General features: G+C 41.0%; 1 long non-coding RNA gene across 2 annotated transcripts; it reads left to right on the top strand.

Annotated features, from left to right (window-relative positions):
* The first annotated feature begins 210 nt into the window (after positions 1–210).
* Positions 211–14369, top strand: LOC139750364 (uncharacterized). 2 transcript variants are annotated; one of them, XR_011713117.1, is made up of 4 exons: positions 211–1430; positions 3175–3361; positions 4078–4179; positions 14215–14369. It is a non-coding gene; the product is annotated as an uncharacterized lncRNA (long non-coding RNA). The 2 variants fall into 2 exon arrangements; XR_011713116.1 differs by lacking the exon at positions 211–1430 and having other exon boundaries at positions 2294–3361; positions 14215–14368.
* The last annotated feature ends 11103 nt before the right edge of the window (positions 14370–25472 follow it).

The following is a 25472-nucleotide window of genomic DNA, read 5'->3' as shown; positions in this document are numbered from 1 at the left end:
CTAGTTTTGGGGAGCAAAAACAAAAGTAATATACATAAAGGAGGGAAAGTGATCCAGTGTTGCGTCATAGGGCAAGTGGATCAAGTTTTGAAGTTAGCATGCGAGAATTAATTTCTGACTGCTTTCAACTCAACTCTCAAGTAAGGATGCAGAGCTAGAACCACCCCAGATATGAGAGCAGTGATCCATACAAGAATGGATCAATCTATTGCATTAATGGAACAACTGTTTGGAAGAAAAAAAATTTCAACATCTAAACAGGGCTTCAAGTTTCATAGAGGTAGACTCAACTGTTTCTGTAATTTGGGTTTCCAAGATGGGGTGGATGTTACAGTTATACCAAGTATGTACATTGAGTCAAGCGGTGGAATTACAGAACCATCGTAGGAGAAAGAGGACTTGAGGAATTTTCAATAAAGAGATGAGCATAAACTAGGTCTTGGAGGCATTAAACTTATCCAGATTTTGTCTACTCCACTGAGATATCCTGTCCAAGTATGAGTTTATGAATGAAGTTGTATTAAGATGAAGTGCAGATCAAATGAATGAAGAATGAGCAGAATTAAAGATTGTGGAGAAATGGAGTGTTGAGTGGTCAGTGTATAAGTGCATTTGGTTGTTTGTGGAAGAGTGGAAATTGTGATTAAGAGGAAAAAAGTGTAGGAGACAGATCAGAACCTTGAGGGACACCTCTCTTGACGGAGAAGGAGAGAGGCTGATCCATAAATAGTCACATAGATAGATTGGACAGTGAGGAAGATGGGTATGAGGGAGCAAAGAGATGGAAGGAAGCCAGAACAGGGGATCTTAGAGGTGAGACTCCAATGCCATACCCTGTCGAAAGTTTTGGATATATCAAGGGCATCCCCAAAATTTTTCAGCGTTGGAAGTTAGCCTGGGACTGTTTATTAGGCATATCACTCTCAACTCAACTCTCTCAAGTAAGTATGCAGAGCTAGAACTATCCCAAATGTGAGAGCAGTACTCCATACAAGGATGAATCAGTCCCTTGTATAAATAGAGCAACTGTTCAGAAGAGAAGTTTTGACATCTAAACAGGACACCCAGTTTCTTAGAGGCAGACTTAGCTATTCCTGTAATGTAGGGTTTCCGAGAAAGACTGGATGTTACAGTAATACCAAGTATGTTCATTGAGTCAAGAGGTGGAATTACAGAACCATCAAAGGAGAGACGAGAGTTGTCAGGAGTTTTCGATAGAAACTCTGTCTTGGAGGCATTAAACTTGGCAAGATTTTGTGTACCCACTGAGATATCCTGTCCAAGTCTGATTCTATCGAAGGGGATGTGTCAAGATGAGATGCAGATCAAGTGAGAGAAGTGGGAACAGAATTGGAGGATGTGGATGAATGCCGCCTTGTGGAAGTCATGCTGTTGATCAGAGAGAAGACTGATTTTCGAGGTGTTTAAAGGTATGGGAGTTCAGGAGGGGTTCAAAGATTTTGGAAATGGTAGATATCAAAGCAGTAGGATGATAGTTAGAGGGGTCAGAATAGTCACCCTTCTTAGGGATGGCATGTATCAGTGCATGCTTCCAAGGAGAAGGAAAAGTCTTGATTTTTAAACAGAAACGGAACAAATGAGCAAGTTCAGAGTCACACTCTTTCAGTACTTGGGGATGGATGCCATCAGGACCATAAGCTTTGCTTGGGTCCAGAGAAAGAAGCTCTTTTCAGACAGTCTGAAAAGAGATTATGGGAAGGGGCATAGGATTAGTAAGAGGAACATCAGGGGAGTGAAGGAATGTTAGAGTCATCTAAGGTGGTGTTAGAGGAGAAACTGGAACCAAAGAGAGTTGTTTTATCTACGAGAGAGACAGGTGTCTTACCATCAGAGCGGAAAAGTGAAGGGAAGGCAGAGTGACAGAAGTTGTTAGAAATGCTTTTTATGAAATGGAGATGTGGATTAATATTCTTTCTCTCCTCTTCCAAGAAAAATTATTTTATACAAGCAAACTAGAATAATGAAATAAAGCATTAGAAATGTGGAACATGAATTTTTTGTTTAAAGTTGAAAAGTGGTTGAATGAGGAAACTTTATATAAGTTTGGCAATCCAGAAGGGTACAGGGAAGTATGAGTAGGAGTAGGAAATGAAAATGTCATAGTGTGATTGGAGAAATAGGAATTGCTTAAAATTGGAAAAAGAGTAATTGTTTATAATCTGAGTATATTCTACTGACAAGCATAGATATGCGAGTACATAGTGAATATAATTGAGTGGAATTCTTCAGGTTTCCTTAAAAGAATTCTGGCTCCTGCTGAAAGGGTGTTGGGAGAAAATTGTTATTAAAGCATTTTTTTTAGCTGCAGCTGATGATCATTGCTCCTGGGAGAGAAAGAGAGGAAAGGGATCTTTGGCAGTTCAACTGTTTTGTGCATTTGCACACCATAAAACATCAAGTAGTGTTTTTTACAGTAAGAGCCATGCAGATCTGGGTAGATTTGGCAGATTTGCTGTGTCCATACTCTTGTTTAAGACAATTTTGTCATGTTTGAAATGGACTGAATTGAATAATTGAAGTTCAGTTTGATTGGTTGCCTTGGGACTTATCAGCCAATAGTATTTTAGGATTCTTTACAGTTTCATGCATTGTGAACTTTTTCCTTGGGATGATTTGTACATGGAAATAAAAGGACACAACGTTGATTTCCTTTTATGAGATTCCACCACAAGATTAACTGTACAACAATTAAGATGCCCGAAGTTGATCATGTTGGTTTAGCGCAGGCCCCAAGACATCATTTTGAATTCCTCTATTGTTCTGAATTTGTAATGGTAATTTTTTTTTTGTGGTTTTATCATTCTAGATATGGTTGGAATTTGTGCTGATGAAAAGTCTTTTTTGTTTCCTTTAATAAACTTTGATTGATGATGCTTGCAGGGTTGATACAGGACAGATGATCTGCTACATATTGAATGAAACATCTTTCTTAAATAGGTTTTGCTTTTATCTAGAAATAGTTAAGATAGGAAATGATGTACTTGTGAAGATAGAAGCTAATAGAAATTTGATGAGTATGATGATTTAGGAAAGCAATAGGCTGAGATGTAATTTTGTATGATTGCAAGATTATTTTATGTTATGCATATGATGCAATAAGTATATTTATGTTGGGACATGTTCAGAGTTTAATGGACTGAATTGATCTGTTAGGTACTCCTTGATAGACTTTGGCCTGGCACAGGAAGCTGGACAGATAAGGAATCTTAATTCAAGTAATATTGGAAATTTGATCTCTTCAAAGGAGTTAACAAGCAAATCCATTTCACCACCCATTTTAGATACACCACACCTGGCAACCAGCAAAACTGTTAAGAGAAAGCTTGGTGTATGCGTTGGGGTAATGTTATCCTTTTTCTTATACAAATTGGTATATTTTGATATCGTTAGTATGCAATTGTGTAAATCTTTTTCATTAAAAATGTATTTTATGAATATACTTGGACAATGAAACCTCTATTATCCATAATTCTTGCCCTCAAAATTTTTTAAATAATGTACATTTTCAGTTTTGGTTGGCAACTTTCTGTTATCTGAAAAAATCAGAAAAGTAAAAAAGATACTTATGAATATTTCAAGTCACACATGCAGTGTTTCCTGGTGCTGGTGATTGTTTATCATTTCCCATGTGCTTTGTAGCATGGTGTTGTGTGCTGGTCTTGCCCGTTGGTGTATTTTGTGCACCTTGGATTACTGTTGTGGACAGTGGCCTCTTTCATGTGTTATCAGCAATTGTCTGAAATCTCGAAGTTGTCTATGCCTGCATGAGGCACAAGAGGCATGTTTTAAGTCTCAAAAAGAAATTTATGTTGTGCAAGAGGCCAGCTAAGGATAAGTTCAGGATGGCTCTTATGAAGGACTTCAACATCATTTGCTTATTTGCTTACATATATTAATGTTTCTGATTTGTAAAATATTTTCAGATATATATGTTGTTTTGTAGAATGATGGATTATCCAATCATTTTGGATAACAGAGGTTTTACTGTACTTTGGTGTGAGAGGTGCAGAGTGTAATCATGAAAATTTTCAACAATTTTTGCTATGGTTATTGAAGGAGCTCTTAGGGAGTGTGAAGGGCAAACGTCCTCGGCACCTCTCTCCACCCAGTGCTGTGGTCTCTGGCATCCTTTCCAGTACTTCCAACCATGTTAACACGGTAAGTATCACCATTGCCGAAGAGTACCAAATGTAAACGACTTATCCTTGTTCACATAAAGGTTTTCAAATACTATAGTACTTGACAGTCATATAAGCTATTTCATCATTGTTAATGCATGAATTTATTAACCATCTTGTCTTCACTGAGATCAACTAGTCATATAAGCTATTTTATCATTGTTAGTGCATGAATTTGTTAACCTTCTTGTTGTCTTTGCTGAGATTAAGTAATGTCAAGATTTTAACAGAAAATTATCTTTATATGTCTGGTTTTTCATGATTATTTACTGGTTTACATTTATTTTTTCAGAGATGGAAGAGGAATGGGAGGTATTTAGGGAAGGAATGCTTACATGTGTAGGTGAAGATTTAGGCATGTGGAAACTGGGATGTGGAGAGACAAGCAAGGTTGATGAGTGGTAGGATGAGGAAGTTAAATCATTGGTGAAGGAGAAAAGAGTGGTGTATGGATGACTTTTGGTGGGAATGAGTGCAGTTGATTGGGAAGGATAAAGAGAAAGCAGAGTGATGTCAAGAGAAAGGTATGAGAGCTGAAAGAAAGGGCAAAATGGATAGGGTGAGAGAGTTTCAGTGAACTGCAGAAAGAAAATGTTTAGGAATGAGGTGAACAGTGTGAGAGGAACAAGATAATAGGAGTGACAGCGAGGGATGGAGATGGTTGAGTAAGAATAGGCAATGGCGAGGTGAAAAAGTGATGGAATGAGCGCTTAGAAGGACTCATGAATGTGTTAGTTGATAGTTGGTGGATGTGATGTGTTTGGGTTGAGGTGGCATAGGAAGTGAGATATTTCTGGCAAATGGTTTGTTGAAAAGAGAGGAGATGCCTTGCAGAAGACGAAGTTTTGCAAATCAGCCAAATGGATAGGGCTACAACTAAATTTTTTAATGCAAGGGGGTGACAGTATTGTTGATCTGGTTTAGGCAGGCCGTTTGATATTTTTATGAATCAAGGTGTGATTCCTGAGGATTGGCAGAATGTAAAGGTAAAGGGAACTAAGTGAAAGTCTCCTAAGTATATCTGGTAAGGTGTATGGGATAGATGATTGAGGGGGTGGTAGCATGTAGAGAACATCTGATAAGGGAAGAGCAAGGTGGCTCCAGGAGAGGTAGAGGATATGTGGACCATGTGTTTGGTTTAAAGTTTAAAGACAGCAAATTATTTGTTGCATATTATATAAGATAAATGATTAGTTGCTAAACACAGCTAGGAGAGTTTGCCATTTAAGGTTTATTTCCCAATATGAAGGTAAGAGGGTGAGTGGCTCATAGTGAAGGTCTGTACTTCAAGGATTTGAGTATTCACCTGTGGTTGTTTAATCTGTTTATAGAAAAGTTGGGGTTGGAGCTAAATGCAAGGGTCTTACTAAAGAGTGAGGGGCATGTCTGTGGTGTGCTGGGTAGGAGGGGTTAGGAGGTGTATGAGCTGCTGTTTGCAGATGACATGGTGTAAGTCAGGTTCCAAAGAGAAACTTCACGAGCAGATAACAGAGTTTGGGAGAGTATGAAAGGAAAAAGTTGAAAGTAGTTAAGTATGATAATGAGATGCAGTAGGGGGATGAAGCTAGATGGAGAAGACCTGTAAGTGGAATGTTTTAGATACCTGGGAGTTGTTTAGATAACATAAGGAGTTGATTAGATAACATAGGGAATCATGGAGACTGAAGTGAGTCATGGTGGAAGAGGGTACTAAGGTCTTGGGTTTATTAAGGAGCATGTTAGATAAGAGGTCAGTTCATGTTAAGGCTTAGAAGGGTTTGTTTGAAGTACTATTGATAGTGTTGTATGCATGTGAGTTGTGGGTTCAAAATACTGTACAAAAAGGAAGAAGTTGGATGTTTTGGAAATGAAATGCATGATCACTGTGGTGTGAGGCAGGTTATTTGTGTAAGGAATGACAGTTTTAGAGAGGTGTGATGGTAATTATAAGTGCAGTCTGATTGAAAAAGTTGGCCAGGAGAGGTTAAGCAAAGAAAGGGGCTGCCTCTCAGAATTAGAGGGAACAGGGGAGAGGGTAGACCTAGGTGATGAAAGGATGGAATGAAGGAGACTTTGGGGTGTCAGGGCCAGAACATTCAGGAGCATAAGAGGCATGAGACAGAATGACTCGAGTCCCTTTAGTATACTGTTGGGAGGATATGTTGTCATGGGTTGAATTAGGGCATATTGGGTGGTCAAGGTGAATTGTGGAATAGTCTTTGGGTATGATTGTAAATAGTAGGCTTAGGGTTCATTACTTTTTACATGACAGCTAAAGAGTGCATGTTTGGAAGCAAGGTTCTTGTTTGTGTTTCTGACATGACCTAACTAGGGCAGAAGCAAGTAGGTATAAAAAGAAAAGACCATTCTTAATAACCTTATCTCTCTTATTAAATGGTTCTTCATCAACTTCAGTCTTAAACATCGTAATGTATTTAACGTGAATTTTGCAGCTTGTAGCCACAAGCCAGAATATTTCTAATCATCTGTCTTTTTGCGGTATCTTTCTTCAAAAGTCCCACGTACCCACCCCACAATCATGTGTCTCCTTTAAAAGCTTCATTGCTTACCTTTCACTTCTATACTTCATTTGGAAACTCCAAATGAGGCAAAAGGATGGAGAAGTCAAGCTAGTGCTGCAAATGACTCAGGAGGATCAGGTGAAGGTGATATCAAACTGAAAGTAATGTATACAAATGTTGATGGATTAATAGTTAATGGAAAAGATATGGAATTCATAGATCATTTAAGAGAAAGTGCAACTTATATTGTTGAAGTTGTGGAAACAAAGATTTTTGAAAAGACAAGGTCTCACTTGTTCTGCCTAGAGGGGCACCTGATAGTAAGATGGGAAAGAGAAGGCAAAATAGGGGGAGGTTGGTTCATTTAATAAGAGATAGCCATAAGTTTCAGGAAATAGTGGAAATGGCCCATTCAAACAATACATAATGGGAGGAGCAATTGTGCATAGTGGTGCTGATATGATATAATCCTCCAAAGGACTTCAATGATCCAGAATTGATATATGATTATAACAGTGAAAGAACAGTTAGGGTGGCATGTGAAGCAGTAAAACATGGACCTACCAGAGAAGGTAAAGTACTGTTAATGGGGAATTGTAATTATAACGAGACTGACTTTGGCAATTTTGATTCTCATGGTGGCACAAGTTTGGAGAGTGTATACAGGAAAATATTGTGTAATGTTTCTGAGAGCACATCAGAATGAGAAGGACTGATTAACCAACATTGCTAAGTCTTATTTTCATACATACTAACATGAAAATTGAGAAGGCTATATATGATAGACCTCTTGGAAAAAGTGATCATGTAATTCTCAAGCTTGACTATGTGGTTTTATTTTTTTTTTTTTTATCTATTATACTTTGTCGCTGTCTCCCATGTTGGCAAGGTAGTGCAAGGAAATAGATGAAAGAATGGCCCTACCCACCCACATACACATGTATCTGCATAAATGCCCACACACGCACATATACATACCTATACATTTCAACGTATACATACATATACATACACAGACATATACATATATACAAATGCACATATTCATACATCCTGCCTTCATCCATTCCTGCTGCCACCCTGCCACACATGAAATGACACCCCCCTCCCCCCACGTGCACACGAGGTAGCGCTAGGAAAGGACAACAAAGGCCACATTCGTCCACACTCAGACTCTAGCTGTCATGTGTAATGCACCTGAAACCACAGCTCCCTTTCTACATCCAGGCCCCACAAAACTTTCCATGTTTACCCAAGATGCTTCACATGCCTTGGTTCAATCCATTGTCAGCACGTCAACCCCGATATACCACATCGTTCCAATTCACTCTGTTCCTTGCACGCCTTTCACCCTCCTGTATGTTCAAGCCCCAGTCGCTCAAAATCTTTTTCACTCCATCTTTCCACCTCCAACTTGGTCTCCCACTTCTCCTCATTCCCTCCACCTCTGACACATATATGTGGTAAATGAAGATATTAGCACAGTAGGCTGTAGGCCTCAGATACAGAGTAAGGGATAAGAAAGTGAGAGGAATGTTTTGATGAGAGAAGTCAAAAAGCAAAGGAGCTTTGATAAGTGCAGTGGCAAAGATATAGGTGGCCAACAAGCATGTGCAAGATATAAGAGAGCAAGGAACAAGTGTGGTAGGATAAAAAAGGGGGAAAAAAGAAACTGTAAAAAGGAATGTTGTGAGAAATAAGGAGAAAATCCCAAACCTCTCCATAAACTTATTGGGATTTAATTGTCTGTAAAAAGCAGCTAATCAAGGTTGAGGGATTCAGAGAGAGGAATTGCAGAGAGTAATCTAAGCTTATATGTGTAATTTAATGACAAGTTCAAAAGTGTTTTCACAGTGGAAGACAGTATACTCCCAAAATCAGTGATTTTTTTTCAGAAAAAAAAAAACATATAAGGCTCAGTTCTGGTGAAATTTCACTATATATGCTGAAGATGTGTGCAGGTATAATAGACAAGTCTGTTAAAATGCTGTTCAAGATGTTATTGGATAAAGGCTAAGTGCCAAGGGAGTGGAAGAGGCCAAATTTTTTTCATATCTATAGCAAAGGAGACAGGGAATGAGTGTGATCTACATTATAAAGCTCTGAAAAAGATGATCAGAAAGCAATGGATAACTTTCTACAGATGAGAAGACTGCACAGTTTTAAGGAAATGAAGTTATGTTTTATGAATTTCTTAGATATCTACAAGTGAGTGAGCCTTGTTGTATTTGATGCTGTATTGCATGGGAGGCTTGTTAAGGCGCTGGATCACCTGGCAGAAATAAGGGTGAAGCTTATCCAATGGATAGAAGATTCTCTTTGGAAGGGAACAAAGGACGCATATCAGAGGAGCATTCTTAAGATGGATGGAGGTTATCAGTCCAGTGCTGCAAGGTTCTATTCTGGAACCATTAGTCTTCTTGATATGTGTAAATGCCTTGCTAGAAGTTATAGAACCCTACCTTGATATTTCTGCAGATGATGCAAAGGTCAAAGCGAAGGGAAAATTGAGGAAGATTGCATCAGCTTTTAAGGAGAGCTTGACAGAGTCCAGAGTTGGTTTGATAAGTGGGTGATAAAGTTCACACCAAGTAAATATAAAGTAATGAGGATGGATTATAGTGAAAGAAGACCTTGCTCTGATTATCAAATAGAAAACAAGCATCAGGTATCTCTGTGAGAGAGACTTGGGAGGCAATATTGTCCCAAACCTAATGCTAGGGTCCCACCTTAGGAGAATAGTCATGGACACCAACTGTGTGCAAGTTAGGTTTAAAATTGCATTCAAGTTCATGGATTACGAAACATTCAGCAAGCTGTTCGTAACCTACAAAAAGCCAAAACTATGCTTCTCAAGTTTGGTCAGAGAGCTCTTAGAGAAATTTCAGACATAAGGAATAGGGATGATGTCAGAATTAAGAGACTTACAAGAAAGGGCTTAAGGCCTTAGATTTGCTCACCTTGGAAGAGAGAAGAATGTGGAGGAGATGATCTGATCACATTCTTTAAAAGTTTTTTAAACAAACTGATGATGAAGATTGTGAACAGTTCTTCGGGAGGTACTGGGATAAAACAATCATATGACATTATCTGAAATTAAAAAGGAACTGTATTGAAAAGAATGTGAAGAAGTGTTTTCATAGTGTAAGAGAAGTGGATGAATGGAACAAAATGAATGAAGACATGGTAAGTGCAGACAGCAACTGGAAATTTAAAAGTTTTTTTTTTTTTTTTTTTCTTGCCGCTGTCTCCCGCGTTTGCGAGGTAGCGCAAGGAAACAGACGAAAGAAATGGCCCAACCCACCCCCATACACATGTATATACATACGTCCACACACGCAAATATACATACCTACACAGCTTTCCATGGTTTACCCCAGATGCTTCACATGCCCTGATTCAATCCACTGACAGCACGTCAACCCCGGTATACCACATCGCTCCAACTCACTCTATTCCTTGCCCTCCTTTCACCCTCCTGCATGTTCAGGCCCCGATCACACAAAATCTTTTTCACTCCATCTTTCCACCTCCAATTTGGTCTCCCTCTTCTCCTCGTTCCCTCCACCTCCGACACATATATCCTCTTGGTCAATCTTTCCTCACTCATTCTCTCCATGTGGCCAAACCATTTCAAAACACCCTCCTCTGCTCTCTCAACCACGCTCTTTTTATTTCCACACATCTCTCTTACCCTTACGTTACTTACTCGATCAAACCACCTCACACCACACATTGTCCTCAAACATCTCATTTCCAGCACATCCATCCTCCTGCACACAACTCTATCCATAGTCCACGCCTCGCAACCATACAACATTGTTGGAACCACTATTCCTTCAAACATACCCATTTTTGCTCTCCGAGATAATGTTCTCGACTTCCACACATTCTTCAAGGCTCCCAGAATTTTCGCCCCCTCCCCCACCCTATGATCCACTTCCGCTTCCATGGTTCCATCCGCTGCCAGATCCACTCCCAGATATCTAAAACACTTCACTTCCTCCAGTTTTTCTCCATTCAAACTCACCTCCCAGTTGACTTGACCCTCAACCCTACTGTACCTAATAACCTTGCTCTTATTCACATTTACTCTTAACTTTCTTCTTTCACACACTTTACCAAACTCAGTCACCAGCTTCTGTAGTTTCTCACATGAATCAGCCACCAGCGCTGTATCATCAGCGAACAACAACTGACTCACTTCCCAAGCTCTCTCATCCCCAACAGACTTCATACTTGCCCCTCTTTCCAAAACTCTTGCATTCACCTCCCTAACAACCCCACCCATAAACAAATTAAACAACCATGGAGACATCACACACCCCTGCCGCAAACCAACATTCACTGAGAACCAATCACTTTCCTCTCTTCCTACACGTACACATGCCTTACATCCTCGATAAAAACTTTTCACTGCTTCTAACAACTTGCCTCCCACACCATATATTCTTAATACCTTCCACAGAGCATCTCTATCAACTCTATCATATGCCTTCTCCAGATCCATAAATGCTACATACAAATCCATTTGCTTTTCTAAGTATTTCTCACATACATTCTTCAAAGCAAACACCTGATCCACACATCCTCTACCACTTCTGAAACCACACTGCTCTTCCCCAATCTGATGCTCTGTACATGCCTTCACCCTCTCAATCAATACCCTCCCATATAATTTACCAGGAATACTCAACAAACTTATACCTCTGTAATTTGAGCACTCACTCTTATCCCCTTTGCCTCTGTACAATGGCACTATGCACGCATTCCGCCAATCCTCAGGCACCTCACCATGAGTCATACATACATTAAATAACCTTACCAACCAGTCAACAATACAGTCACCCCCTTTTTTAATAAATTCCACTGCAATACCATCCAAACCTGCTGCCTTGCCGGCTTTCATCTTCCGCAAAGCTTTTACTACCTCTTCTCTGTTTACCAAATCATTTTCCCTAACCCTCGCACTTTTCACACCACCTCGACCAAAACACCCTATATCTGCCACTCTATCATCAAACACATTCAACAAACCTTCAAAATACTCACTCCATCTCCTTCTCACATCACCACTACTTGTTATTACCTCCCCATTTGCGCCCTTCACTGAAGTTCCCATTTGCTCCCTTGTCTTACGCACTTTGTTCACCTCCTTCCAGAACATCTTTTTATTCTCCCTAAAATTTAATGATACTCTCTCACCCCAACTCTCATTTGCCCTTTTTTTCACCTCTTGCACCTTTCTCTTGACCTCCTGTCTCTTTCTTTTATACGTCTCCCACTCAATTGCATTTTTTCCCTGCAAAAATCGTCCAAAAGCCTCTCTCTTCTCTTTCACTAATATTCTTACTTCTTCATCCCACCACTCACTACCCTTTCTAATCAACCCACCTCCCACTCTTCTCATGCCACAAGCATCTTTTGCGCAATCCATCACTGATTCCCTAAATACATCCCATTCCTCCCCCACTCCCCTTACTTCCATTGTTCTCACCTTTTTCCATTCTGTACTCAGTCTCTCCTGGTACTTCCTCACACAAGTCTCCTTCCCAAGCTCACTTACTCTCACCACCCTCTTCACCCCAACATTCACTCTTCTTTTCTGAAAACCCATACAAATTTTCACCTTAGCCTCCACAAGATAATGATCAGACATCCCTCCAGTTGCACCTCTCAGCACATTAACATCCAAAAGTCTCTCTCGCGCGCCTGTCAATTAACACGTAATCCAATAACGCTCTCTGGCCATCTCTCCTACTTACATAAGTATACTTATGTATATCTCGCTTTTTAAACCAGGTATTCCCAATCATCAGTCCTTTTTCAGCACATAAATCTACAAGCTCTTCACCATTTCCATTTACAACACTGAACACCCCATGTATACCAATTATTCCCTCAACTGCCACATTACTCACCTTTGCATTCAAATAAGCCATCACTATAACCCGGTCTCGTGCATCAAAACCACTAACACACTCATTCAGCTGCTCCCAAAACACTTGCCTCTCATGATCTTTCTTCTCATGCCCAGGTGCATATGCACCAATAATCACCCATCTCTCTCCATCAACTTTCAGTTTTACCCATATTAATCGAGAATTTACTTTCTTACATTCTATCACATACTTCCACAACTCCTGTTTCAGGAGTACTGCTACTCCTTCCCTTGCTCTTGTCCTCTCACTAACCCCTGACTTTACTCCCAAGACATTCCCAAACCACTCTTCCCCTTTACCCTTGAGCTTCGTTTCACTCAAAGCCAAAACATCCAGGTTCCTTTCCTCAAACATACTACCTATCTCTCCTTTTTTCACATCTTGGTTACATCCACACACATTTAGGCACCCCAATCTGAGCCTTCGAGGAGGATGAGCACTCCCCGCGTGACTCCTTCTTCTGTTTCCCATTTTAGAAAGTTAAAAAAATACAAGGAGGGGAGGATTTCTGGTTATATGATAATATAATGGTGACGGGAATGAATGAAGGCAGCATGTATGAATTATGTACATGTGTATATATGTATATGTCTGTGTATGTATATGTATGTATACATTGAAATGTATAGGTATGTATATGTGCGTGTATGGATGTGTATGTATATACGTATGTATGTGGGTGGGTTGGGCCATTCTTTCGTCTGTTTCCTTGCTCTACCTTGCTAACGCGGGCGACAGCGACAGAGTATAATAATAATGATAATAGAGAATGTTTAGGAGATGGTGCCCCCATTAGTGTAGGTATTTATGAATAGGTAATTACACATACTCTTCAGACTCACCTGAATTATTCTTCCTGACAACACCTATTCTTTCATTAGCGCTTCAGTCTTCATATATTTCTTGTATGTTCCCCTTGTCTATAAAAGTTTTTTTTAGTAAGTGTAAGTGTAGGAATAGATGTTTCAAGCACCGATGCCCATTCTTGCCTTCCAAGCTGGCAGAGAAAAAAAGCATACAGTTCACTTAGGCAGACACTTCTCTCTTTATCCCAGGAGAGTAAAGAAAAGGAAAATGAAACCCACAAATCCAGTAATACTTTTTTTCATGTTTGTTATACAGAAGCCATATTGTCTCTAGAGAGGCTGGGTATTGAGCATCCCTGCCCTGCCGTTTGTCAGCCTATAGGGCTAGGGACCCCTGTTCCATAAAATTGATAACAACCAAAGGTGCTTTTCTTATGTACCTTTTCCATCCCATTTGAATGCAATTAATATAAATGGAAAGATAAATACTTATAGTTGTAGACCTAAGGGATCAGTTCCATGAGCATTTTACATAGTGTCCTTGTTTGAGCAAAAGAAAGGAGTTGTTGGAAAAAGCATTAAACATATAGATTTATGTTGATGAAGGTGTTTTATGTACATGAAACTTTTGCAGTTTGATAGATATTTTCCTGTTTTCTTAAAAAAAAGATTCCATTTTGTTTGGGTGTGAAAATTAATTATAGCATCAAATAAGATTTTATGATAACTCCAGTGTAAAAAACTACCACTTTTCTTTTATTTTCAGTCACTACGACGTTCCCCAAGGAAGCATTGTGGTATTCCTGTTTCTCCAAAAAAAGAGAACTGTGAATCACATAGAAAGCTAGATTTTCGGAAAACTCCCAAAAAGGCTTCCCACAACTCACTCCTTCATGAAGTAAGTGCTTTAGTATGAGTTATTGTGAAGATGAAAGGCTATTTGGGCAATAGATGAATTAATTTACCATATAAGAGGTTTAGTTATTCCTGGGGATAAGGGAGAGGCTTTATTACTCAAATATCTCTTGTGTGTTGTTTAAGGTGATCAAAGGAGGGAGGAGTGGGAGTGACAAGAGATTCTTCTGTCTTGTATTGACTTTTTTAAATAGGGGGCAAAAGAAGAAGCCAAGCAAGGCTTTTATCCTCAAAGGCCCACTCCTCTGTTTTAGGTACTGCCTTGCTTAGGCAAGAAAGGTGTCAGAAATAAAACAGTACCTGTTATTCACCAATGCCTTAATCACAAGACTTTGTTGCCAGGATTATTTCTTATGCAGTGACACCGTAAGTACTAGTAAGTACAGCATTGAATTCTAAAGTTGGTCCTTCTTCCTAGTTATTCTAGTTTTCTTCTCTCTGTTTGTAGCAGATAGCACCTGGAATTGATGTTAATACGCCAATGAAAAGAATATAAAATGCACTCACTGCAGTTCTTCTTGTAAATTGTGTTTTCAGTGTTTTCTTTTTTTGATACATCATCTTTTCCTGAGTGATATTTTTTATGTTAGCTGAAATTCCATGGAAGACTGAATTCTCTGTTTAGGGCCTTTTTTTTATCTATTTTCCTGGCTTTAACTCACTGACCCAGGGGGTGGGGATGCTGCTTCCTGTGGGGCAGGGTTGTGCCAGTAATGGATGTATATGTGTATATGTTGATTCATTTATTATACTTTGTCACTGTCTCCCGCATTAGCAAGGTAGTGCAAGGAAACAGATGAAAGAATGGCCCAACCCACCCACATACACATGTATATACATACACGACCACACACGCACATATACATACCTATACATCTCAACGTATACATATATACACACACAGACATATACATATATGCACATGTACATACTTCATACTCTCTGCCCTTATTCATTCCCGTCGCCACCCCACCACACATGAAATGAAAACACCCTCCCCCCGCATGTGCGCAAGGTAGCGCTAAGAAAAGACAACAAAGGCCACATTCGTTCACACTCAGTCTCTAGCTGTCATGTATAATACACTGACACTACAGCTCCCTTTCCACATCCCGTCTCCACAAAACTTTCCATGGTTTACCCCAGATGCTTCACATGTCTTGGTTCAATCCATTGACAGCACATCGACCCCAGTATACCACATCATTCCAGTTCACTCTATTCCTTGCACGCCTTTCACCCTCCTGCATGTTCAGGCCCCGATCACTCAGAATCATTTTCACTCCATCTTTGCACCTCCAATTTGGTCTCCCACTTCTCGTTCCCTCCACCTCAGACACATATATCCTCTTGGTCAATCTTTCCTCACTCATTCTCTCCATGTGACCAAACCATTTCAAAACACCCTCTTCTGCTCTCTCAGCCACACTCTTTTTATTACCACACATCTCTCTTACCCTATTATTACTTACTCGATCAAACCACCTCACACTACATATCCTCAAACATCTCATTTCCAGCACATCCACCCTCCTCTGTACAACTCTGTCTATCGCCCATGCTTCGCAACCATATAACATTGTTGGAACTACTATTCCTTCAAACATACCCATTTTTGCTTTCTGAGATAATGTTCTTGACTTCCACACATTCTTCAATGCTCCCAGAATTTTCACCCCCTCCCCCACCCACTCCCATGGTTCCATCTGCTGCCAAATCCACTCCAAGATCTAAAACACTCCACTTCCTCCAGTTTTTCTCCATTCAAACTTGCCTCCCAATTCACTTGACCCTCAACCCTACTGTACCTAATAACCTTGCTCTTATTCACATTTACTCTTAACTTTCTTCTTTCACACACTTTACCAAACTCAGTCACCAGCTTCTGCAGTTTCTCACATGAATCAGCCACCAGCGCTGTATCATCAGCGAACAACAACTAACTCACTTCCCAAGCTCTCTCATCCCCAACAGACTTCATACTTGCCCCTTTTTCCAAAACTCTTGCATTCACCTCCCTAACAACCCCATCCATAAACAAATTAAACAACCATCGAGACATCACACACCCCTGCCGCAAACCTACATTCACTGAGAACCAATCACTTTCCTCTCTTCCTACACGTACACATGCCTTACATCCTCGATAAAAACTTTTCACTGCTTCTAACAACTTGCCTCCCACACCATATATTCTTAATACCTTCCACAGAGCATCTCTATCAACTCTATCATATACCTTCTCCAGATCCATAAATGCTACATACAAATCCATTTGCTTTTCTAAGTATTTCTCACATACAGTGAAAAGTTTTTATCGAGGATGTAAGGCATGTGTACGTGTAGGAAGAGAGGAAAGTGATTGGTTCTCAGTGAATGTAGGTTTGCGGCAGGGGTGTGTGATGTCTCCATGGTTGTTTAATTTGTTTATGGATGGGGTTGTTAGGGAGGTAAATGCAAGAGTTTTGGAAAGAGGGGCAAGTATGAAGTCTGTTGTGGATGAGAGAGCTTGGGAAGTGAGTCAGTTGTTGTTCGCTGATGATACAGCGCTGGTGGCGGATTCATGTGAGAAACTGCAGAAGCTGGTGACGGAGTTTGGTAAAGTGTGTGGAAGAAGAAAGTTAAGAGTAAATGTGAATAAGAGCAAGGTTATTAGGTACAGTAGGGTTGAGGGTCAAGTCAATTGGGAGGTGAGTTTGAATGGTGAAAAACTGGAGGAAGTGAAGTGTTTTAGATATCTGGGAGTGGATCTGTCAGCGGATGGAACCATGGAAGCGGAAGTGGATCATAGGGTGGGGGAGGGGGCGAAAATTTTGGGAGCCTTGAAAAATGTGTGGAAGTCGAGAACATTATCCCGGAAAGCAAAAATGGGTATGTTTGAAGGAATAGTAGTTCCAACAATGTTGTATGGTTGCGAGGCATGGGCTATGGATAGAGTTGTGCGCAGGAGGATGGATGTGCTGGAAATGAGATGTTTGAGGACAATGTGTGGTGTGAGGTGGTTTGATCGAGTAAGTAACGTAAGGGTAAGAGAGATGTTTGGAAATAAAAAGAGCGTGGTTGAGAGAGCAGAAGAGGGTGTTTTGAAATGGTTTGGGCACATGGAGAGAATGAGTGAGGAAAGATTGACCAAGAGGATATATGTGTCGGAGGTGGAGGGAACGAGGAGAAGAGGGAGACCAAATTGGAGGTGGAAAGATGGAGTGAAAAGGATTTTGTGTGATCGGGGCCTGAACATGCAGGAGGGTGAAAGGAGGGCAAGGAATAGAGTGAAGTGGAGCGATGTGGTATACAGGGGTTGACATGCTGTCAGTGGATTGAATCAAGGCATGTGAAGCGTCCGGGGTAAACCATGGAAAGCTGTGTAGGTATGTATATTTGCGTGTGTGGACGTGTGTATGTACATGTGTATGGGGGGGGTTGGGCCATTTCTTTCGTCTGTTTCCTTGCGCTACCTCGCAAATGCAGGAGACAGCGACAAAGTATAAAAAAAAAAAAAAAAAAAAAAATTCTTCAAAGCAAACACCTGATCCACACATCCTCTACCACTTCTGAAACCACACTGCTCTTCCCCAATCTGATGCTCTGTACATGCCTTCACCCTCTCAATCAATACCCTCCCATATAATTTACCAGGAATACTCAACAAACTTATACCTCTGTAATTTGAGCACTCACTCTTATCCCCTTTGCCTTTGTACAATGGCACTATGCACGCATTCCGCCAATCCTCAGGCACCTCACCGTGAGTCATACATACATTAAATAACCTTACCAACCAGTCAACAATACAGTCACCCCCTTTTTTAATAAATTCCACTGCAATACCATCCAAACCTGTTGCCTTGCCGGCTTTCATCTTCCGCTTTTACTACCTCTTCTCTGTTTACCAAATCATTTTCCCTAACCCTCTCACTTTGCACACCACCTCGACCAAAACACCCTATATCTGCCACTCTATCATCAAACACATTCAACAAACCTTCAAAATACTCACTCCATCTCCTTCTCACATCACCACTACTTGTTATCACCTCCCCATTTGCGCCCTTCACTTAAGTTCCCATTTGCTCCCTTGTCTTACGCACTTTATTTACCTCCTTCCAGAACATCTTTTTGTTCTCCCTAAAATTTAATGATACTCTCTCACCCCAACTCTCATTTGCCCTTTTTTTCACCTCTTGCACCTTTCTCTTGACCTCCTGTCTCTTTCTTTTATACGTCTCCCACTCAACTGCATTTTTTCCCTGCAAAAATCGTCCAAATGCCTCTCTCTTCTCTTTCACTAATACTCTTACTTCTTCATCCCACCACTCACTACCCTTTCTAATCAACCCACCTCCCACTCTTCTCATGCCACAAGCATCTTTTGCGCAATACATCACTGATTCCCTAAATACATCCCATTCCTCCCCCACTCCCCTTACTTCCATTGTTCTCACCTTTTTCCATTCTGTACTCAGTCTCTCCTGGTACTTCCTCACACAAGTCTCCTCCCACACCATATGTTCTTAATAACTTCCACAGAGCATCTCTATCAACTCTATCATATGCCTTCTCCAGATCCACAAATGCTACATACAAATCCATTTGCTTTTCTAAGTATTTCTCACATACATACTTCAAAGCAAATACCTGATCCACACATCCTCTACCACTTCTGAAACCACACTGCTCTTCCCCAGTCTGATGCTCTGTACATGCCTTCACCCTCTCAATCAATACCCTCCCATATAATTTACCAGGAATACTCAACAAACTTATAACTCTGTAATTTGAGCACTCACTTTTATCCCTTTTGCCTTTGTACAATGGCACTATGCAAGCATTCCTGCCAATCCTCAGGCACCTCACCCTGAGTCATACATACATTGAATAACCTTACCAACCAGTCAACAATACAGTCACCCCCTTTTTTAATAAATTCCACAGCAATACCATCCAAACCCGCTGCCTTGCCGGCTTTCATCTTCCGCAAAGCTTTTACTACCTCTTCTGTGTTTACCAAATCGTGCTCCCTAACCCTCTCACTTTGCACACCACCTCGACCAAAACACCCTATATCTGCCACTCTATCATCAAACACATTCAACAAACCTTCAAAATACTCACTCCATCTCCTTCTCACATCACCACTACTTGTTATCACCTCCCCATTTGCCCCCTACACTGAAGTTCCCATTTCTTCCCTCATTTTACGCACCTTATTTACCTCCTTCCAAAACATCTTTTTATTCTCCCTGAAAATTTAATGATACTCTCTCACCCCAACGCTCATTTGCCTTCTTTTTCACCTCTTGCACCTTTCACATGACCTCCTGCCTCTTTCTTTTATACATCTCCCACTCATTTGCATTATTTCCTTGCAAAAATTGTCCAAATGCCTCTCTCTTATCTTTCACTAATAATCTTACTTCTTCATCCCACTACTCACTACCCTTTCTAATCTGCTCACCTCCCATGCTTCTCATGCCACAAGCATCTTTTGCGCAAGCCATCACTGCTTCCCTAAATGCATCCCATTCCTTCCCCACTCCCCTTACCTCCTTTGTTCTCACCTTTTTCCATTCTGTTTTCAGTCTCTCCTGGTACTTCCTCACACAAGTCTCCTTCCCAAGCTCACTTACTCTCACCACTCTCTTCACCCCAACATTCTCACTTCTTTTCTGAAAACCTCTACAAATCTTCACCTTAACCTCCACAAGATAATGATCAGACATCCCTCCAGTTGCACCTCTCAGCACATTAACATCCAAAAGTCTCTCTTTGTGCACACCTATCAATTAACATGTAATCCAATAATGCTCTGTGGCCATCTCTCCTACTTACATACGTATACTTATGTATATCTCTCTTTTTAAACCAGGTATTCCGAATCACCAGTCCTTTTTTAGTACATAAACCACCAAGCTCTTCACCATTTCCATTTACAACACTGAACACCCCATGTACACCAATTATTCCCTCAACTGCCACATTACTCACCTTTGCATTCAAATCACCCATCACTATAACCTGGTCTCGTGCATCAACACTAGTAACACACTCACTCAGCTGCTCCCAAAACACTTGCCTCTCATGATCTTTCTTCTCATAGCTGGTGCATTGCACCAATAATCACCCACCTCTCTCCATCCACTTTCAGTTTTACCCATATCAATGTAGAGTTTACTTTCTTACACTATCACATACTTCCACCACTCCTGTTTCAGGAGTATTGCTACTCTTTCCCTTGCTCTTGTCCTCTCACTAACCCCTGACTTTACTCCCAAGACATTCCCAATCTACTCTTCCTCTTTACCCTTGAACTTCGTTTCACTCAGAGCCAAAACATCCAGGTTCCTTTCTCCTCTCCTTTTTTTTCATCTTGGTTACATCCACACACATTTAGACACCCCGATTTGATTCTTTCGAGGAGGATGAGCACTCCCCGCGTGACTCCTTCTTCTGTTTCCCCTTTTTGAAAGTTAAAATACAAGGAGGGGAGGGTTTCCAGCCCCCCGCTCCCGTCCCCTTTTCTCGCCTTCTACGACACGTGAGGAATGCATGGGAATTATTCTTTCTCCCCTATCCCCAGGGATTATATATATATATATATTTTCCTTCTTTTGTACTATTCGCCATTTCCCGCATTAGCGAGGTAGCGCTATGAACAGAGGACTGGGCCTTAGAGGGAATATCCTCACCTGGCCCCCTTCTCTGTTCCTTCTTTTGGAAAAAAAAAAAAAAAAAAACGAGAGGGGAGGATTTCCAGCCACCCGCTCCCTCCCCTTTTAGTCGCCTTCTACGACATGCAGGTAATATGTGGGAAGTATTCTTTCTCCCCTATCCCCTGGGATAATATATATATATATATAATTTTTTTTTTTTTTTTTTTTTTTTATACTTTGTCGCTGTCTCCCGCGTTTGCGAGGTAGCGCAAGGAAACAGACGAAAGAAATGGCCCAACCCCCCCCCCCATACACATGTACATACACACGTCCACACACGCAAATATACATACCTACACAGCTTTCCATGGTTTACCCCGGACGCTTCACATGCCTTGATTCAATCCACTGACAGCACGTCAACCCCTGTATACCACATCGCTCCAATTCACTCTATTCCTTGCCCTCCTTTCACCCTCCTGCATGTTCAGGCCCCGATCACACAAAATCCTTTTCACTCCATCTTTCCACCTCCAATTTGGTCTCCCTCTTCTCCTCGCTCCCTCCACCTCCGACACATATATCCTCTTGGTCAATCTTTCCTCACTCATTCTCTCCATGTGCCCAAACCATTTCAAAACACCCTCTTCTGCTCTCTCAACCACGCTCTTTTTATTTCCACACATCTCTCTTACCCTTACATTACTTACTCGATCAAACCACCTCACACCACACATTATCCTCAAACATCTCATTTCCAGCACATCCATCCTCCTGCGCACAACTCTATCCATAGCCCACGCCTCGCAACCATACAACATTGTTGGAACTACTATTCCTTCAAACATACCCATTTTTGCTTTCCGGGATAATGTTCTCGACTTCCACACATTTTTCAAGGCTCCCAAAATTTTCGCCCCCTCCCCCACCCTATGATCCACTTCCGCTTCCATGGTTCCATCCGCTGACAGATCCACTCCCAGATATCTAAAACACTTCACTTCCTCCAGTTTTTCTCCATTCAAACTCACCTCCCAATTGACTTGACCCTCAACCCTACTGTACCTAATAACCTTGCTCTTATTCACATTTACTCTTAACTTTCTTCTTCCACACACTTTACCAAACTCCATCACCAGCTTCTGCAGTTTCTCACATGAATCCGCCACCAGCGCTGTATCATCAGCGAACAACAACTGACTCACTTCCCAAGCTCTCTCATCCCCAACAGACTTCATATATATATATATATATATCTATATATCTATATCTATATATGAGTGAGTGCTCAAATTACAGAGGTATAAGTTTGTTGAGTATTCCTGGTAAATTATATGGGAGGGTATTGATTGAGAGGGTGAAGGCATGTACAGAGCATCAGATTGGGGAAGAGCAGTGTGGTTTCAGAAGTGGTAGAGGATGCGTGGATCAGGTGTTTGCTTTGAAGAATGTATGTGAGAAGTACTTAGAAAAGCAAATGGATTTGTATGTAGCATTTATGGATCTGAAGAAGGCATATGATAGAGTTGATAGAGATGCTCTGTGGAAGGTATTAAGAATATATGGTGTGGGAGGAAAGTTGTTAGAAGCAGTGAAAAGTTTTTATCGAGGATGTAAGGCATGTGTACGTGTAGGAAGAGAGGAAAGTGATTGGTTCTCAGTGAATGTAGGTTTGCGGCAGGGGTGTGTGATGTCTCCATGGTTGTTTAATTTGTTTATGGATGGGGTTGTTAGGGAGGTAAATGCAAGAGTTTTGGAAAGAGGGGCAAGTATGAAGTCTGTTGGGGATGAGAGAGCTTGGGAAGTGAGTCAGTTGTTGTTCGCTGATGATACAGCGCTGGTGGCTGATTCATGTGAGAAACTGCAGAAGCTGGTGACTGAGTTTGGTAAAGTGTGTGGAAGAAGAAAGTTAAGAGTAAATGTGAATAAGAGCAAGGTTATTAGGTACAGTAGGGTTGAGGGTCAAGTCAATTGGGAGGTAAGTTTGAATGGAGAAAAACTGGAGGAAGTGAAGTGTTTTAGATATCTGGGAGTGGATCTGGCAGCGGATGGAACCATGGAAGCGGAAGTGGATCATAGGGTGGGGGAGGGGGCGAAAATTCTGGGGGCCTTGAAGAATGTGTGGAAGTCGAAAACATTATCTCGGAAAGCAAAAATGGGTATGTTTGAAGGAATAGTGGTTCCAACAATGTTGTATGGTTGCGAGGCGTGGGCTATGGATAGAGTTGTGCGCAGGAGGATGGATGTGCTGGAAATGAGATGTTTGAGGACAATGTGTGGTGTGAGGTGGTTTGATCGAGTGAGTAACGTAAGGGTAAGAGAGATGTGTGGAAATAAAAAGAGCGTGGTTGAGAGAGCAGAAGAGGGTGTTTTGAAGTGGTTTGGGCACATGGAGAGAATGAGTGAGGAAAGATTGACCAAGAGGATATATGTGTCGGAGGTGGAGGGAACGAGGAGAAGAGGGAGACCAAATTGGAGGTGGAAGGATGGAGTGAAAAAGATTTTGTGTGATCGGGGCCTGAACATGCAGGAGGGTGAAAGGAGGGCAAGTAATAGAGTGAATTGGAGCGATGTGGTATACCGGGGTTGACGTGCTGTCAGTGGATTGAATCAAGGCATGTGAAGCGTCTGGGGTAAACCATGGAAAGCTGTGTAGGTATGTATATTTGCGTGTGTGGACGTATGTATATACATGTGTATGGGGGGGGTTGGGCCATTTCTTTCGTCTGTTTCCTTGCGCTACCTCGCAAACGCGGGAGACAGCGACAAAGTATAATAAAAATATAATATAATATATGTATATATTATCCCTGGGGATAGGGGAGAAAGAATACTTCCCACGTATTCCCAGCGTGTCGTAAAAGGCGACTAAAAGGGGAGGGAGCGGGGGGCTGGAAATCCTCACCTCTCGTTTTTTTTTTTTTTTTTCCAAAAGAAAGAACAGAGAACGGGGCCAGGTGAGGATATTCCCTCAGAGGCCCAGTCCTCTGTTCTTAACGCTACCTTGCTAACACGGGAGATGGCAAATAGTATTAAAGAAATAAAGAAAGATATGTATATATATATATATGTATTCTTTCTTTCATACTATTCGCCATTTCCCGCATTAGCGAGGTAGCGTTAAGAAGAGAGGACTGGGCCTTAGAGGGAATATCCTCAGCTGGCCCCCTTCTCTGTTCCTTCTTTTGGAAAATTAAAAAAAAACGAGAGGGGAGGATTTCCAGCCACCCGCTTCCTCCCCTTTTAGTCGCCTTCAACGACACGCAGGGAATACGTGGGAAGTAATCTTTCTCCCCTATCCCCAGGGATAATATATATATATATATATATATATATATATATATATATATATATATATATATATATATATCCCTGGGGATAGGGGATTAAGAATACTTCCCACGTATTCCCTGCGTGTCGTAGAAGGCGACTAAAAGGGGAGGGAGCGGGGGGCTGGAAATCCTCCCCTCTCATTTTTTTTTTTTTTCCAAAAGAAGGAACAGAGGGGGCCAGGTGAGGATATTCCAAAAAAGGCCCAGTCCTCTGTTCTTAACGCTACCTCGCTAACGCGGGAAATGGCAAATAGTTTAAAAGAAAAAGAAAAAGATATATATATATATATATATATATATATATATATATATATATATATATATATATATATATATATATATATATATATATATATATTATCCCTGGGGATAGGGGAGAAAGAATACTTCCCATGTATTCCCTGCGTGTCGTAAAAGGCGACTAAAAGGGAAGGGAGCGGGGGGCTGGAAATCCTCCCCTCTCATTTTTGATTTTCCAAAGGAAGGAACAGAGATGGGGCCAAGTGGGGATTTCCCTCAAAGGCTCAGTCCTCTGTTCCTAAAGCTACCTCGCTACCGCGGGAAATGGCGAATAGTATGAAAAAAAAAAAAAAAATATATATATATATATATATATATATATATATATATATTTAAACCCGGTATTCCCAACCACCAGTCCTTTTTCAGCACATAAATCTACAAGCTCTTCACCATTTCCATTTACAACACTGAACACCCCATGTATACCAATTATTTCCTCAACTGCCACATTACTCACCTTTGCATTCAAATCACCCATCACTATAACCCGGTCTCGTGCATCAAAACCACTAACACACTCATTCAGCTGCTCCCAAAACAATTGCCTCTCATGATCTTTCTTCTCATGCCCAGGTGCATATACACCAATAATCACCCATCTCTCTCCATCAACTTTCAGTTTTACCCATATTAATCGAGAATTTACTTTCTTACTTTCTATCACATACTCCCACAACTCCTGTTTCAGGAGTATTGCTACTCCTTCCCTTGCTCTTGTCCTCTCACTAACCCCTGACTTTACTCCCAAGACATTCCCAAACCACTCTTCCCCTTTACCCTTGAGCTTCGTTTCACTCAGAGCCAAAACATCCAGGTTCCTTTCC

The sequence above is a fragment of the Panulirus ornatus genome, chromosome 9 (assembly GCF_036320965.1).
Source record: "Panulirus ornatus isolate Po-2019 chromosome 9, ASM3632096v1, whole genome shotgun sequence".
Taxonomy (NCBI): Eukaryota; Metazoa; Arthropoda; class Malacostraca; order Decapoda; family Palinuridae; genus Panulirus; species Panulirus ornatus.
This window is presented reverse-complemented; position numbering and strand designations above follow the sequence as displayed.